Source organism: Pseudophryne corroboree, chromosome 11 (genome assembly GCF_028390025.1).
Source record: "Pseudophryne corroboree isolate aPseCor3 chromosome 11, aPseCor3.hap2, whole genome shotgun sequence".
Lineage (NCBI taxonomy): Eukaryota > Metazoa > Chordata > Amphibia > Anura > Myobatrachidae > Pseudophryne > Pseudophryne corroboree.
Genome location: NC_086454.1, coordinates 183,046,059 through 183,059,310, shown reverse-complemented (window position 1 = coordinate 183,059,310; position 13,252 = coordinate 183,046,059).

Here is a 13,252-nt window from a genome sequence, read left to right as displayed (position 1 = left end):
TCTGCGTATTGGGCCCGACTGAGTCAGATGCCGTGCAGATATTTATGCATGTTGGCAATATTTTTCAATTGCGCATGCATCTAAACTTCTAAAGAAATCACACAGCGCGCACATCCCATCCCGTAGTTTATGCATACTGACGGGAAATCTACACCTAGCACAGGGCTGGTGCAAGTCCCGCTGATGCCTTCAATGATTGCGACTGAACACGCACAAAAGTAGGCGTCCCAGTCTTTGCACATTCAGATGCATGGATGTACATTAGGGAAGGACTTATACTAGTAGTAGCAAAAGACGCAATCATGGATGCAGCTGCATCTGAATCAGAATCGGGCCCATTTTGTATATTGGTGGTCAGACTGATATGACTGCAATTGTTCAATATATTTGACCTTATTTTTTAACCAAATTCCATGTGTGATTGAAGGAAACTGAGATAAACTGATAGGAACAATCCATAAAGGAAAATCTGGTTTTGTCAAATTCTAATATTTATTCCCCACTAGAATTAGCGTAAGTAACATCCGATGGTAAATATAATATTGCTGTACAACAATGTACAGTGTCTGCATACAGATACACTTCTCCCACCATTTGCTACAATCATCAAATAGACATCTTTACCGTCTATTTCTTATCACTGATTCTTATTTATTTGTATCTCTGCTTAATGCACTAGTGATTTATAAATTAGGAATAATAATAATTAGAGGTTTCACATGTAGAACCTGATGCTATGTGAACCTCAGACAAGAGCGATTTTGTTTTTTACTGCGCATGTGTGTAAGTCGCACCACGCATGCATCCTGATTGTGATTTCAGACACACAGATGCAGGCGTGTATGGAAAATGTATTGGGCATTGCTAGGTGGTGACAGTTGCTAAGGTGCTTATACCGATTATCTAGTAAATCTCTTAATGAGGTTACTTTAGACATCTATAAGTTGTAGGCTTCATAGGTAAATAGATTGTCTATACCTACACTACAGTATACCCGTTGAATTTGCTCACATTAATGATCCTGCATTGATTTATCTTTGTTACGTATATTAATAGGCTACAGTCCTAGATGCTACTGCCTTTCTGTTTTTATAAACTTTATATTTTTCAATTGTCGCTTTGATTGTCGTGCCCTTTATGCCTAAAGTCTATTTTCCTATATAATTTTGCAAAATCTGTCTTTAGTCAGTTCTAATAAATATTCCTAGGTGACTTCTGCAGCACATATTGGGCCTGATTATCAGACACAGCTGAGCACATATCTGCATCTTTTGCAGTTCCCACGCTTTAATACTATATGCAAATGCCACTACAAAGTCCCACCCTGCTGTACAGGCAAGTGTATGAATCTGCAAGGACTGAGACTCCCACTTTCCGTAGACTCTGGAATACTGATAGGTATGTCTCTGTACGCAACCACTACCAGCGATATGCCTGAGACACTCCCATATGATGCCCATACAGCGGACCATCTCCTTGAGTCCACTCAGTCACCTGCCTGTCACTGCTTGTGAACCATGAATACCTTTTCAAAACACTGTGCATCTCCCATTTGCCTTAATTGCAACTCTGTGCACAGGGACCCTGGATTCATGCACAGTGTGACTTGGACACATGCACATAGGAAAAGTATTGCTCCACTGCGTCTGAGTTCATCACTGCGTCCGATTCAAAATCAGGACCAAAATCAGGATTCTTCTTAAGGTGTGTACAAACGGTGAGATCCTTGCTATGGCCGATTTTGACTATGCTATTTCCCTTGAACTCCCCCAGGGCCCAACACCACCGATTTTGACTAGCTTTTCTTGAGATATGGACTATGTGTGCTTACGATTTTGGCTTATGTGAGATTTTGGCTTATGTGAGATTTAATTGACTTATGTGAGATGAACTAGATAGTACACCGATCTAGCAAGGATTGACTTGCCTGCACAGTCTATCTTTTCTTGCGATGCCGACCTGGCGGGACCACGCATCGGGATTGAATCGGGATCGCAAGGTGACTTTCACCTTGCGATCTGCACTAACTTTTCTTGCGATTTTGACTATATAGTCAAAATCGAAAGAAAATATCTCACCATGTGTACACACCTTTAGAGTTATTTATTAGGGGGCAGGGGGGTATCCCAATGGACACCCTCCAGTGATTCAAGCCATGATTCGGGAGGAGGCACTGACCAGGTCCGGATTATGGCTTGTGGGGGCCCAGGGGCAACAAGGTTGTGGGGGCCCCCACCACTAAAATAGCTGAAAACACCCCCCTAACCCTCCCCCCTCGAAATGCACACACACACATACATGCACTGAAACACTCCCCCCAACCTGGACAAGACAGTACAGCGCAGCGCGGGACCGCTGTGTACACGCCCCTGGTTCTGACCTCCATTGCGGCAGAGGTGATGTGGGAGCGGGCGTCAGAGGAGGGGGAGGCTGCAGCGCTCTGTTGCAGGGAGGTGCGATGTGGGAGCGGGCAGCCTACTGTTGCAGGGTGCTGCGATGTAGGAGCGGGCAGCCTTCTGTTGCAGGCATACTTGCCTACCTGACCCTCTCCATGAGGGAGAAAATGCTCTGTTCCTGGACTTTCCTGGTAATGTATGATTGCCATCACCTGTGGTGAAACACCTTTCTTATCAATTACCTAGCTCACCACAGGTGATGGCAATCATACATTACCAGGAAAGTCCAGGAACAGAGCATTTTCTCCCTCATGGAGAGGATCGGGTAGGCAAGTATGGTTGCAGGGTGCTGCGATGTGGAAGCGGGCAGTGGAGCAAATGAGGAGGAAGAGACTGCAGCGCACACACAGCAGCGAGCGACCGACACCTGACACCCACAGCCTCAGTGGAAGCTGCTCCCTGAGCAGCCGGAGGAGAAGCTGCAAACAGCTGTGTGTGGGGGCCCCGGGACAGGCGCCCCTGTCGCCCCTCCCTTAATCCGGCCATGGCACTGAAGATTACCAAGGTGAGAAGTTATCTGCCTTGTTTTATACCATACACCCTCACACTGCACGTAACAGTAAAATGGGTGTTACACTCAGAAGAGAATTGTGGCCCCAAGGAGGACGGACAGGGAACATTGATGGAAACGGTGCCATGGGGAACAGCAATGCCATGCTAACCAATGATCATATGACAATATTTTGGTGGACAGAAGTATGTTCAGTAAATGAGACACAGTGCAGCATTGTACAATTTCTACAGCAAATACACTTCTGTATACAGCTCCAAGTACACAGCGCTACGGTAATGTATAGAACCAGCTTTTCTTCTTTTTAAATAGGTTATTTATTTTTTAAGATACAAATAAACAAAACTAGGCATTGCATACAAAAAATCCCCATTACATAGAAACATAGAATTTGACAGCAGATAAGAACCACTTGACCCATCTAGTCTGCCCCTTTTTAATATATAATTATAATTTCAACATACAGTATATGAAATTGCTTCCAACAGAGGAACACAGGGGTATATTTACTAAGCTCCCGATTTTGACCGAGATGCCGTTTTTTCATCAAAGTGTCATCTCGGTAAATCTCGGTCATTTACTAAACACTAATCACGGCAGTGATGAGGGCATTCGTAATTTTTTGCTAGTTCAGGTAAAAAATTACGAATGAATACACCATCGGTCAAAACGCGGCTGTTTAAGTATGAATCTCGGTCATTTACTAAGAAGTGCAAAGCAAAAAAACACAAAACACTGCCGTGAAAAATTACAACTCGTAAAAAAGTCCTAAAAAAAAACAGACCTGCTTTTTTTATCCGTGATTTGAGATGCATGCAGGGATCCATGAGATCCGTGCATGTATATCAGTGGGAAGGGGTGTGAAAGTGCTTATTTTTGCTAAAAAAATTGCGTGGGGTCCCCCCTCCTAAGCATAACCAGCCTCGGGCTCTTTGAGCCGATCCTGGTTGCTGAAATATGGGAAAAAAAATGACAGGGGTTCCCCCATATTTAAGCAACCAGCATCGGGCTCTGCGCCTGGTCCTGGTCCCAAAAATACGGGGGACAAAAAGAGTAGGGGTCCCCCGTATTTTTAAAACCAGCACCGGGCTCCACTAGCTGGACAGATAATGCCACAGCCGGGGGTCACTTTTATACAGTGCCCTGCGGCCGTGGCATCAAAAATCCAACTAGTCACCCCTGGCCGGGGTACCCTGGGGGAGTGGGGACCCCTTCAATCAAGGGGTCCCCCCCCCCCAGCCACCCAAGGGCCAGGGGTGAAGCCCGAGGCTGTCCCCCCCCCATCCAATGGGCTGCGGATGGGAGGGCTGATAGCCTTTGTTGTAAAATAAAAGATATTGTTTTTAGTAGCAGTACTACAAGTCCCAGCAAGCCTCCCCCGCATGCTGGTACTTGGAGAACCACAAGTACCAGCATGCGGCGGAAAAACGGGCCCGCTGGTACCTGTAGTACTACCACTAAAAAAATACCCAAAAAAAGACAAGACACACACACCGTGAAAGTATAATTTTATTACTTACATACACACATACATACATACTTACCTATGGCCCCACGCAGGTCGGTCCTCTTGTCCAGTAGAATCCAAGGGTACCTGTTGAATAAATTATACTCACGAGATCCAGGGGTCCAGGCTCCTCGGCAAATCCAGGGTTAATCCACGTACTTGCCAAAAATAAAAAAACGGTGTCCCGACCACGAACTGAAAGGGGACCCATGTTTGCACATGGGTCACCTTTCCCCGAATGCAAGAAACCCACTTTGCCTTCTGGCTAAGTGGGTTTCTTCAGCCAATCAGGGAGCGCCACGTTGTAGCACTCTCCTGATCAGCTGTGTGCTCCTGTCTTCACTGACAGGCAGCACACGACAGTGTTACAATGTAGCGCCTATGCGCTACATTGTAACCAATGATGGGAACTTTCTGCTCAGCGGTGACGTCACTTTAGGTCAACCGCAGGGCAGAAAGTTCCCATCATTGGTTACAATGTAGCGCATAGGCGCTACATTGTAACACTGCCGTGTGCTGCCTGTCAGTGAAGACAGGAGCACACAGCTGATCAGGAGAGTGCTACAACGTGGCGCTCCCTGATTGGCTGAAGAAACCCACTTAGCCAGAAGGCAAAGTGGGTTTCTTGCATTCGGGGAAAGGTGACCCATGTGCAAACATGGGTCCCCTTTCAGTTCGTGGTCGGGACACCGTTTTTTTATTTTTGGCAAGTACGTGGATTAACCCTGGATTTGCCGAGGAGCCTGGACCCCTGGATCTCGTGAGTATAATTTATTCAACAGGTACCCTTGGATTCTACTGGACAAGAGGACCGACCTGCGTGGGGCCATAGGTAAGTATGTATGTATGTGTGTATGTAAGTAATAAAATTATACTTTCACGGTGTGTGTGTCTTGTCTTTTTTTGGGTATTTTTTTAGTGGTAGTACTACAGGTACCAGCGGACCCGTTTTTCCGCCGCATGCTGGTACTTGTGGTTCTCCAAGTACCAGCATGCGGGGGAGGCTTGCTGGGACTTGTAGTACTGCTACTAAAAACAATATCTTTTATTTTACAACAAAGGCTATCAGCCCTCCCATCCGCAGCCCATTGGATGGGGGGGGACAGCCTCGGGCTTCACCCCTGGCTCTTGGGTGGCTGGGGGGGGGGGGACCCCTTGATTGAAGGGGTCCCCACTCCCCCAGGGTACCCCGGCCAGGGGTGACTAGTTGGATTTTTGATGCCACGGCCGCAGGGCGCTGTATAAAAGTGACCCCCGGCTGTGGCATTATCTGTCCAGCTAGTGGAGCCCGGTGCTGGTTTTAAAAATACGGGGGACCCCTACTCTTTTTGTCCCCCGTATTTTTGGGACCAGGACCAGGCGCAGAGCCCGATGCTGGTTGCTTAAATATGGGGGAACCCCTGTCATTTTTTTTCCCATATTTCTGCAACCAGGATCGGCTCAAAGAGCCCGAGGCTGGTTATGCTTAGGAGGGGGGACCCCACGCATTTTTTTTTGGAATTTTACATTGTTTAATTTTTTTTAAAAAAAATACGAACCCCAGCACGGATCACACAGATCCAGCCGAGATTGATTGTAAAAAAAAAGGCAGTGTTTTGCTAATCACTGCCGTAAAATTAGGTAAAAAAACACGAATTACATCGACATCGGAAGCAAAGAAAAACCCGAATACGACAGCTTAGTAAATCCATCGTAATCAATTCAAAAAGTTGCAGTTTTACACTGTCGATGTCATTCGTGATTGAACTTTGACCTTTTTACGGAAATTACGAATCTTAGTAAATAAACCCCACAGTGTGAGAGATGGCAAGGTAACACAGTGATGCTGTACAAGAACAAAGTAAAGTTGAAGATAAAGGCCCATACACACTGGCCAAGTTTGAGCTCAAAGTAGCTCAAAACGCCAAAAGTGAGCTACTTTGAGCTCAAACTTGGCCAGTGTGTATGGGCTAGCGATGAGCGGTGAGCACTGATGCACGCTCCTGCATCATCTCCAGCTGCTGCTGTCCGTCAGGCTGTTTGTACAGCCAAGTGAACCACTTTCCACAGACTCCTACTGGGCTAAGTAACAATTGCTCATTGTGTATGCACTGAGCGTTTTTACTGCCAGTGATGTTCACATCATCGCTGTGCATACACACTGGGCAAAAACGTCCAGTGTGTATGCACCATAAGAGCTCATTCAAGCATATATTGTATAAATTGAATTGTTATAATGGCGGCCACAACCCTCCCATACCTTCCTGTAAGAGTCCAGGGCCTCATGGAATGTAAAAGAGCTATTAGAAGTCTCCAACCCAGGGCCCAGATTCGCTCAAACTTCAGCAAGGCATTACGTCCAGTGTACACAAATTTCTCATGAGCAACTGTAGCATTCATCAAGGAAACCCAATCTGCACACTTACAGTGCATCCGGAAGGTATTCACAGCTCTTCACTTTTTCCACATTTTGTTATGTTACAGCCTTATTCCAAAATGGAATAAATGTATTTTATTAATTTTTTTCCCTCAAAATTCTACACACAATACCCCATAATGACAACGTAAAAAATTTTTTTTTTAGATTTTTGCAAATTTATTAAAAATAAGAAATCACATATACATACTGTAAGTATTAACAGCCTTTGCTCAATACTTTGTTGTTGCACCTTTGGCAGCAATTACAGCATCAAGTCTTTTTGAATATGATGCCACAAGCTTTGCATACCAATCTTTGGCCAGTTTCGCCCATTCCTCCTTACAGCACCTCTCAAGCTCCATCAGGTTGGATGGGAAACATCGGTGCACAGTGATTTTCAGATCTCTCCAGAGATGTTCAATCGTATTCAAGTCTGGGCCCTGACTGGGCCACTCAAGGACATTCACAGAGTTGTCCTGAAGCCACTCCTTTGATATCTTGGCTGTATGATCAGGATCGTTGTCCTGTTGAAAGATGAACCGTCGCCTCACATTGCTGCATTCATCTTCCCTCTATCCTGACTATTCTCCCAGTTTCTGCTGCTGAAAAACATCCCCACAGCATGATGCTGCCACCACCATGCATCACTGTAAGAATGGTATTGGCCTGGTGATGAGCGGTGCCTGGTTTCCTCCAAACATGACGCCTGGTATTCACGCCAAAGAGTTCAATCTTTGTCTCATCAGACCAGAGAATTTTGTTTCTCATGGTCTGAGAGTCCTTCAGAAGCATTTTTGCAAACTCCAGGTGGGCTGCCACGTGCTTTTTACTAAGGAGTGTCTTCCGTTTGGCCACTCTACCACATAGGTCTGAATGGTAGATTGCTGCAGAGATTGTTGTCCTTCTGAAAGGTTTTCCTTTCTCCACAGAGGAATGCTGTAGCTCAGACAGAGTGACCATCTGTTTCTTGGCCACCTCCCTGACTAGGGTCCTTCTCCCCCGATTGCTGTTTAGACAGCCGGACAGCTCTAGGAAGAGTTCTGCTGGTTCTGAATTTCTTCCATTTATGGATGATGGACGCCACTGTGCTCAATGGGACCTTCAAAGCAGCAGATATTTTTCTGTACCCTTCCCCAGATTTATGCCTCAAGACAATCCTGTCTTGGAGGTCTACAGGCAATTCCTTTGACTTCATGCTTGGTTTGGGCTCAGACATGCACTGTCAAATGTGGGACCTTATATAGACAGGTGTGTGCCGTTCCAAATCAATTGAATTTACCACAGGTGGACTCCAATTAAGCTGTAGGAACATCTCAAGGATGATCAGTGGAAACAGGATGCACCTGAGTGCAATTTTCTGCTTCATGGTAAAGGCTGTGACTACTTATGTACATGTGATTTCATAGTTTTTATTTTTTATAAATTTGCAAAAAATTGCAAAAAAACTTTTTTCTCTTTGTCATTAGGGGGTATTGTGTGTTGAATTTTGAGGGGAAAAATTAATTTATTCCATTTTGGAATAAGGCTGTAACATAACTAAATGTGGAAAAAGTGAAGTGCTGTGAATAGTTCTAGGTAACGATTCGTGGAAGTACACTTGCCAACAAGTTGTATTGTATCTACTGATTATCTCAAATGAATACCATGATTGCATAGTTCTAGGTACATAGAAAAAGAGTATTGTATTAGTTTTTTTCCCCTTTGTAAAGAATCAATTGTTTGCCTTGTTGGTATGTAATGCTTGTTTGTCCAAGCTAATGTATTGCCTTAGCTTTAAAGTGGGATTGTATTGGGAGGAGTTTGCAATCATTGCATTCACATGTCAAATTTTCCCATTTAAAGTCTAGTATAAGGCTGGTAGCCGTCGGCTGGTAGTGCTTCCACAGAAGTGCTGACATAAAAGTGTTATTATAAAATTAGCGTTATACCTGTGTTAAACCGAAGGAAAACAGAAGGGAAACATCAACACACCAACACGACCACATATGGACTTCCTTAATGCCTCAAAAGTATATAATTCCTCTTATGCATATTATCTGTCTTTTTAAACTATGAAAAGACATCCCCAATCTGCTCACTCCAGTTCTCCCTTTTGCAAACTTATGTATGTTTTTTGATGTAATGATTTGCTTGTAATTGGCATTGCATGTGTGGGGAAGTTGCTGAGTGAAACATAGTTTATTATTGCATGCTGTCTGGTGTTTACCTCCTTTGATCATTTGGCCATTTGTGGACAGGTGTACTATAGCCCTCATTCCGAGTTGATCGCACCAAGCAACTTTTTGCTGCTGGTGCAATCAACTAATCTCCGCCTATGGGGAAGTGTATTTTAGCATAGCAGGGCTGCGATCGCTTGTGCAGCCCTGCTATGCTAAAAAAGTTTCACACTATGGGAACAAGACTTGGATCTTCCCCTATCTGAAGCCCAATGGGAACAAATTTTTATTTCTTCTTACAGAATGTCTAAGTGCTTGAATCACACGGTTGTGCATATCAAACTCATTAATAGACTATATTTAACACCGGATAGGCTACACTCATTCTGGCAGTCTTGTTCCAAATATTGCTGGCGTAACTGTGCGGAAATAGGCCATATTTTCCATATTTTCTGGTCCTGTCCTTCCCTTCGACATTTCTGGAGCGAGATATTTGCTTTGCTTAATTCGGTCTTACACCTGTCCCTTACCCCCTCTCCGGCCATGGCCCTGCTCCACATTTTTCCTGCTGAGATACCACCTCATCAGAGATATCTGGTGGGGAATAATTGTATAGCTGCCAGGGCTGCATTGGCCCAAAGTTGGAAACAAGCTTCTCCCCCTCCTCTATCACTAGTCACCAACAAAATTCAATTCCATTTTACTATGGAAACTGAGTTCATGCCTTACTCTTCTATGGCCTCCTCCCCAATGTTGAAATGGAGAGCATGGCATGACTACGTCACTGCTGGAGGGGTGTTTCGCATTCTCCCTAACTGACTCGGCTTATACTTCCGCTCTGTGCACCGGCTGTGCCTTACTAGCCCTGTGCCTATTATTGATTATCTGTTTATTGATATGTTTTCATGTTTGACCCGTGTTTATCTTTATCTGTATCTTTTTCCAAGATGACTTTGTATTTTTCCTATTGTATCTATATTGGATTGTTATATTTGATTTCTGACAATTTTGATATTTGCATGTTTACATCCTGTTCCCTTGGTTCTATGTACCCCCCCCCTTCCTTCTTTCTTTCTGTACCCCTTCCCCTTGCAAAATGAAAACTTGTTTCCAATAAAAATTATTGATGAAAAAAAAAAAGTTTCACACAAAACAAGACCAGGGCTGGACATACCCTGTGCGACGTGTCCAGCGATGAGGGTCATGGCTTTGACGTCAGACATCCGCCCTCCGTTCACTTTGACACACCTGCATTTTTCTTACCACTCCCCGAAAATGGGTCCAAACGGTGAGTTGCTGCCTCGACACGCCTTCCTCCTGCGACCGCTTTCTTCGTAGCCAGTGCCATCGGCGGCAATCACGCGCGTGTCCAATGCGCATGTCGTGCATGCACATTCCAGACCCGATCGCACCGCTGCAAGGATATGCAGCGTGTGATTGGGTTGGAATGAGGGCCTATATCTTTACATTTAGTGAGGTGTAGTTGTGATGTTAAGGACAGAGTATGAATCCTGATTAGTAAAAAAACAAACAAATACCAAACACTGAGCAACATCACCAAACAGGTAATTTCAACTTTAAACTTGTCATTTATTTTGTACTGTCTGGACATGGCTACTAATAACAGATGCACAGACAAAATTCTTAAAACTATGTGTGCAAATGCTAGGAGCTTAGGAGACAAAATTCCAGAGCTAATTGCAACAATGACAAGGGATATCCTGGATATTGTGGCAATTACAGAGTCATGGTGCAATGAGAATCATGACTGGGACATAGCTATAACAGGATATAATTTATTTAGGAAGGATAGAATGGGTAGAATAGATGGAGGGGTAACAATATATGTGAAAAAAGCATAAATGCTATTTTAATACAAAATATTGAAGAGAAAACTGAGGCCCTTTGGGTCACCGCAGAAATCGGGGAGAAGGACATTATTTGCATTGGGGTGATCTCTAGACCACCAGGCCAGGGGCAGGATTTGGACAGGAACCTATTGTTGGACATCACTAAAATGGCTTTAAAGGGAGAAGTCATAATCATGGGAGACTTTAATTTACTTGATGTTAATTGGAAGGGGTCTTTTGCAAGTTCAGCTACAAGTGGCAAATTTCTAAATTTCTTACAAGGAGCATCTCTCAAGTAATTGGTGAGAGAGCCCACTCACAAAGACTCAATATTAGATTTAATTCGTACAAATGGTGACAGGATATCAGACATATATGTGGGTGAGCATCTGCGATCCAGTGATCATCAAGCAGTATGGTTTAGTATAAACATATATATTGGTAGATGCTCAATTAGCTTAGTGATATCATTCAGGTGCTCGAAAGGGAGGGGTATTTCTAAGCAAGAAAAAAATTGGAATTTATATCTGGTTACGGTTATCATTCAGGGTGCTGGGGGAAACAAATGCCTTTTTTTCTGGTTTAGTATAAAGACAGGATCCAACTCCTGTCACACAAAAACAAAGGTGTTGGATTTTAGAAATGCTGACTTTGCAAAAATGGGGAGATGTTTAAGTGATTCATTGGCGGACTGGAGGAACTTGGAAGGAGTGCAGCAGAAGTAGGAAAAACTGAAAAGTGAAATACTAAGGGCAAAAGACCTTTGTATCAAAAGGGTTAGGAAAAGCACCAGGAAAAGGAAGCCAGTGTGGTTCACAAAAGAAGTATCAACTAGTGTGAAAGCAAAAAAGATGGCTTTTAGGAAATGCAAACAGACTCAAAATAATAATGACAAAGAGATATATCTTGACAGACGAAAGACATGCAAAGGCAGAAGCTGAGGAGAAAATGGCCCAGTCAGTAGATAGAGGGGGTAAAACTTTTTTTTAAGTATATAAATGAAAGGAGAAAATCAAATGGAGAAATAATAAGACTTAAGACAGAGAGTGAGAATTTGGTGGAGGGAGACAAGGCAATAGCAGATCACCTAAATAATAATTTTTGCTCAGTATTTACTACAGAAGGAGAAGGGAAGGGGCCACAGTTAAGTTGCAAGGACATTCATAAAAATAAGGTAGATGAAAGTACATTTACAGAGGAGAAGGTCCTAACTGAGCTTTCACAACTAAAAGTGGATAAATCAATGGGGCCAGATGGGATACTAAAGGAGCTAAAAGATGTGCTGGTTACACCTTTAACAGAATTATTTAACCAGTCACTAAATACAGGTGCCATTCCAGAGGACTGGAAAAGAGCGAATGTAGTTCCACTGTATAAAAGTGGAAGCAAGGAAGAACTACAGACCAGTAAGCCTTACATCAGTAGTAGGGAAAGTAATGGAAAAACTATTAAAAGAAAGAGATGTGGATTATCTTAAATCAAACAATTTACAGGATCCAAAACAGCATGGATTCACTGGTGGGAGATCATGCCAAACAAATCTTATTGACTTTTTTGACACTGTGATGAAAATATTAATCAAGGGGGAGCTGTAGATGTAGCATATTTAGACTTTAGTATTGCATTTGACACTGTCCCACATCGCAGACTGATAAATAAACTTGAAAGTCTGGTGGGGGATTATAAAACAGTTAAATGGAAAAGAACCTGGTTGCAGGATAGGAAACAGTTGTAGTAAATGGAGTGCAATCTATGGAGGGAAATGTTACCAGTGGAGTACCCCAGGGATCTGTACTTGGACCAGTTCTCTTTAATATCTTTGTTGGTGACATTGCAAATGGTATTGAAGGGAAAGTATGCCTTTTTTGCAGATGATACAAAGATTTGCAACAGGGTAGACACACCAGGAGGGATAAAACAAATGATTGATGACCTAGCTAGGCTTGAGAAATGGTCAAGAATGTGGCAACTACAGTTTAATGCTAAAAAATGCAAAATCATGCACTTGGGTCTCAAAAACCCAAAGGCTAAATATAGTATCAAGGGTACTATAATGGAAACTACTGAGGAGGATAGGGATTTAGGGGTCACTATTTCAAGTGACTTAAAGGCAGGAAAGGAATGCAACAAAGCAATGAGAAAGGCAAGTCAGATGCTTGGTTGCATAGCGAGAGGAATCAGTAGCAGGAAAAAAGAAGTAATAATGCCACTGTATAGGTCATTGGTATGGCCTCATTTGGAATACTGTGTCCAGTTCTGGAGACCATATCTCCAGAAGGCTATAAATACATTAGAGAGTGTACAAAGAAGGGCAAGTAAAATGGTGCATTGCCTACATCACAAAACTTACCCGGAAAGGCTAAAAGATCTTAAC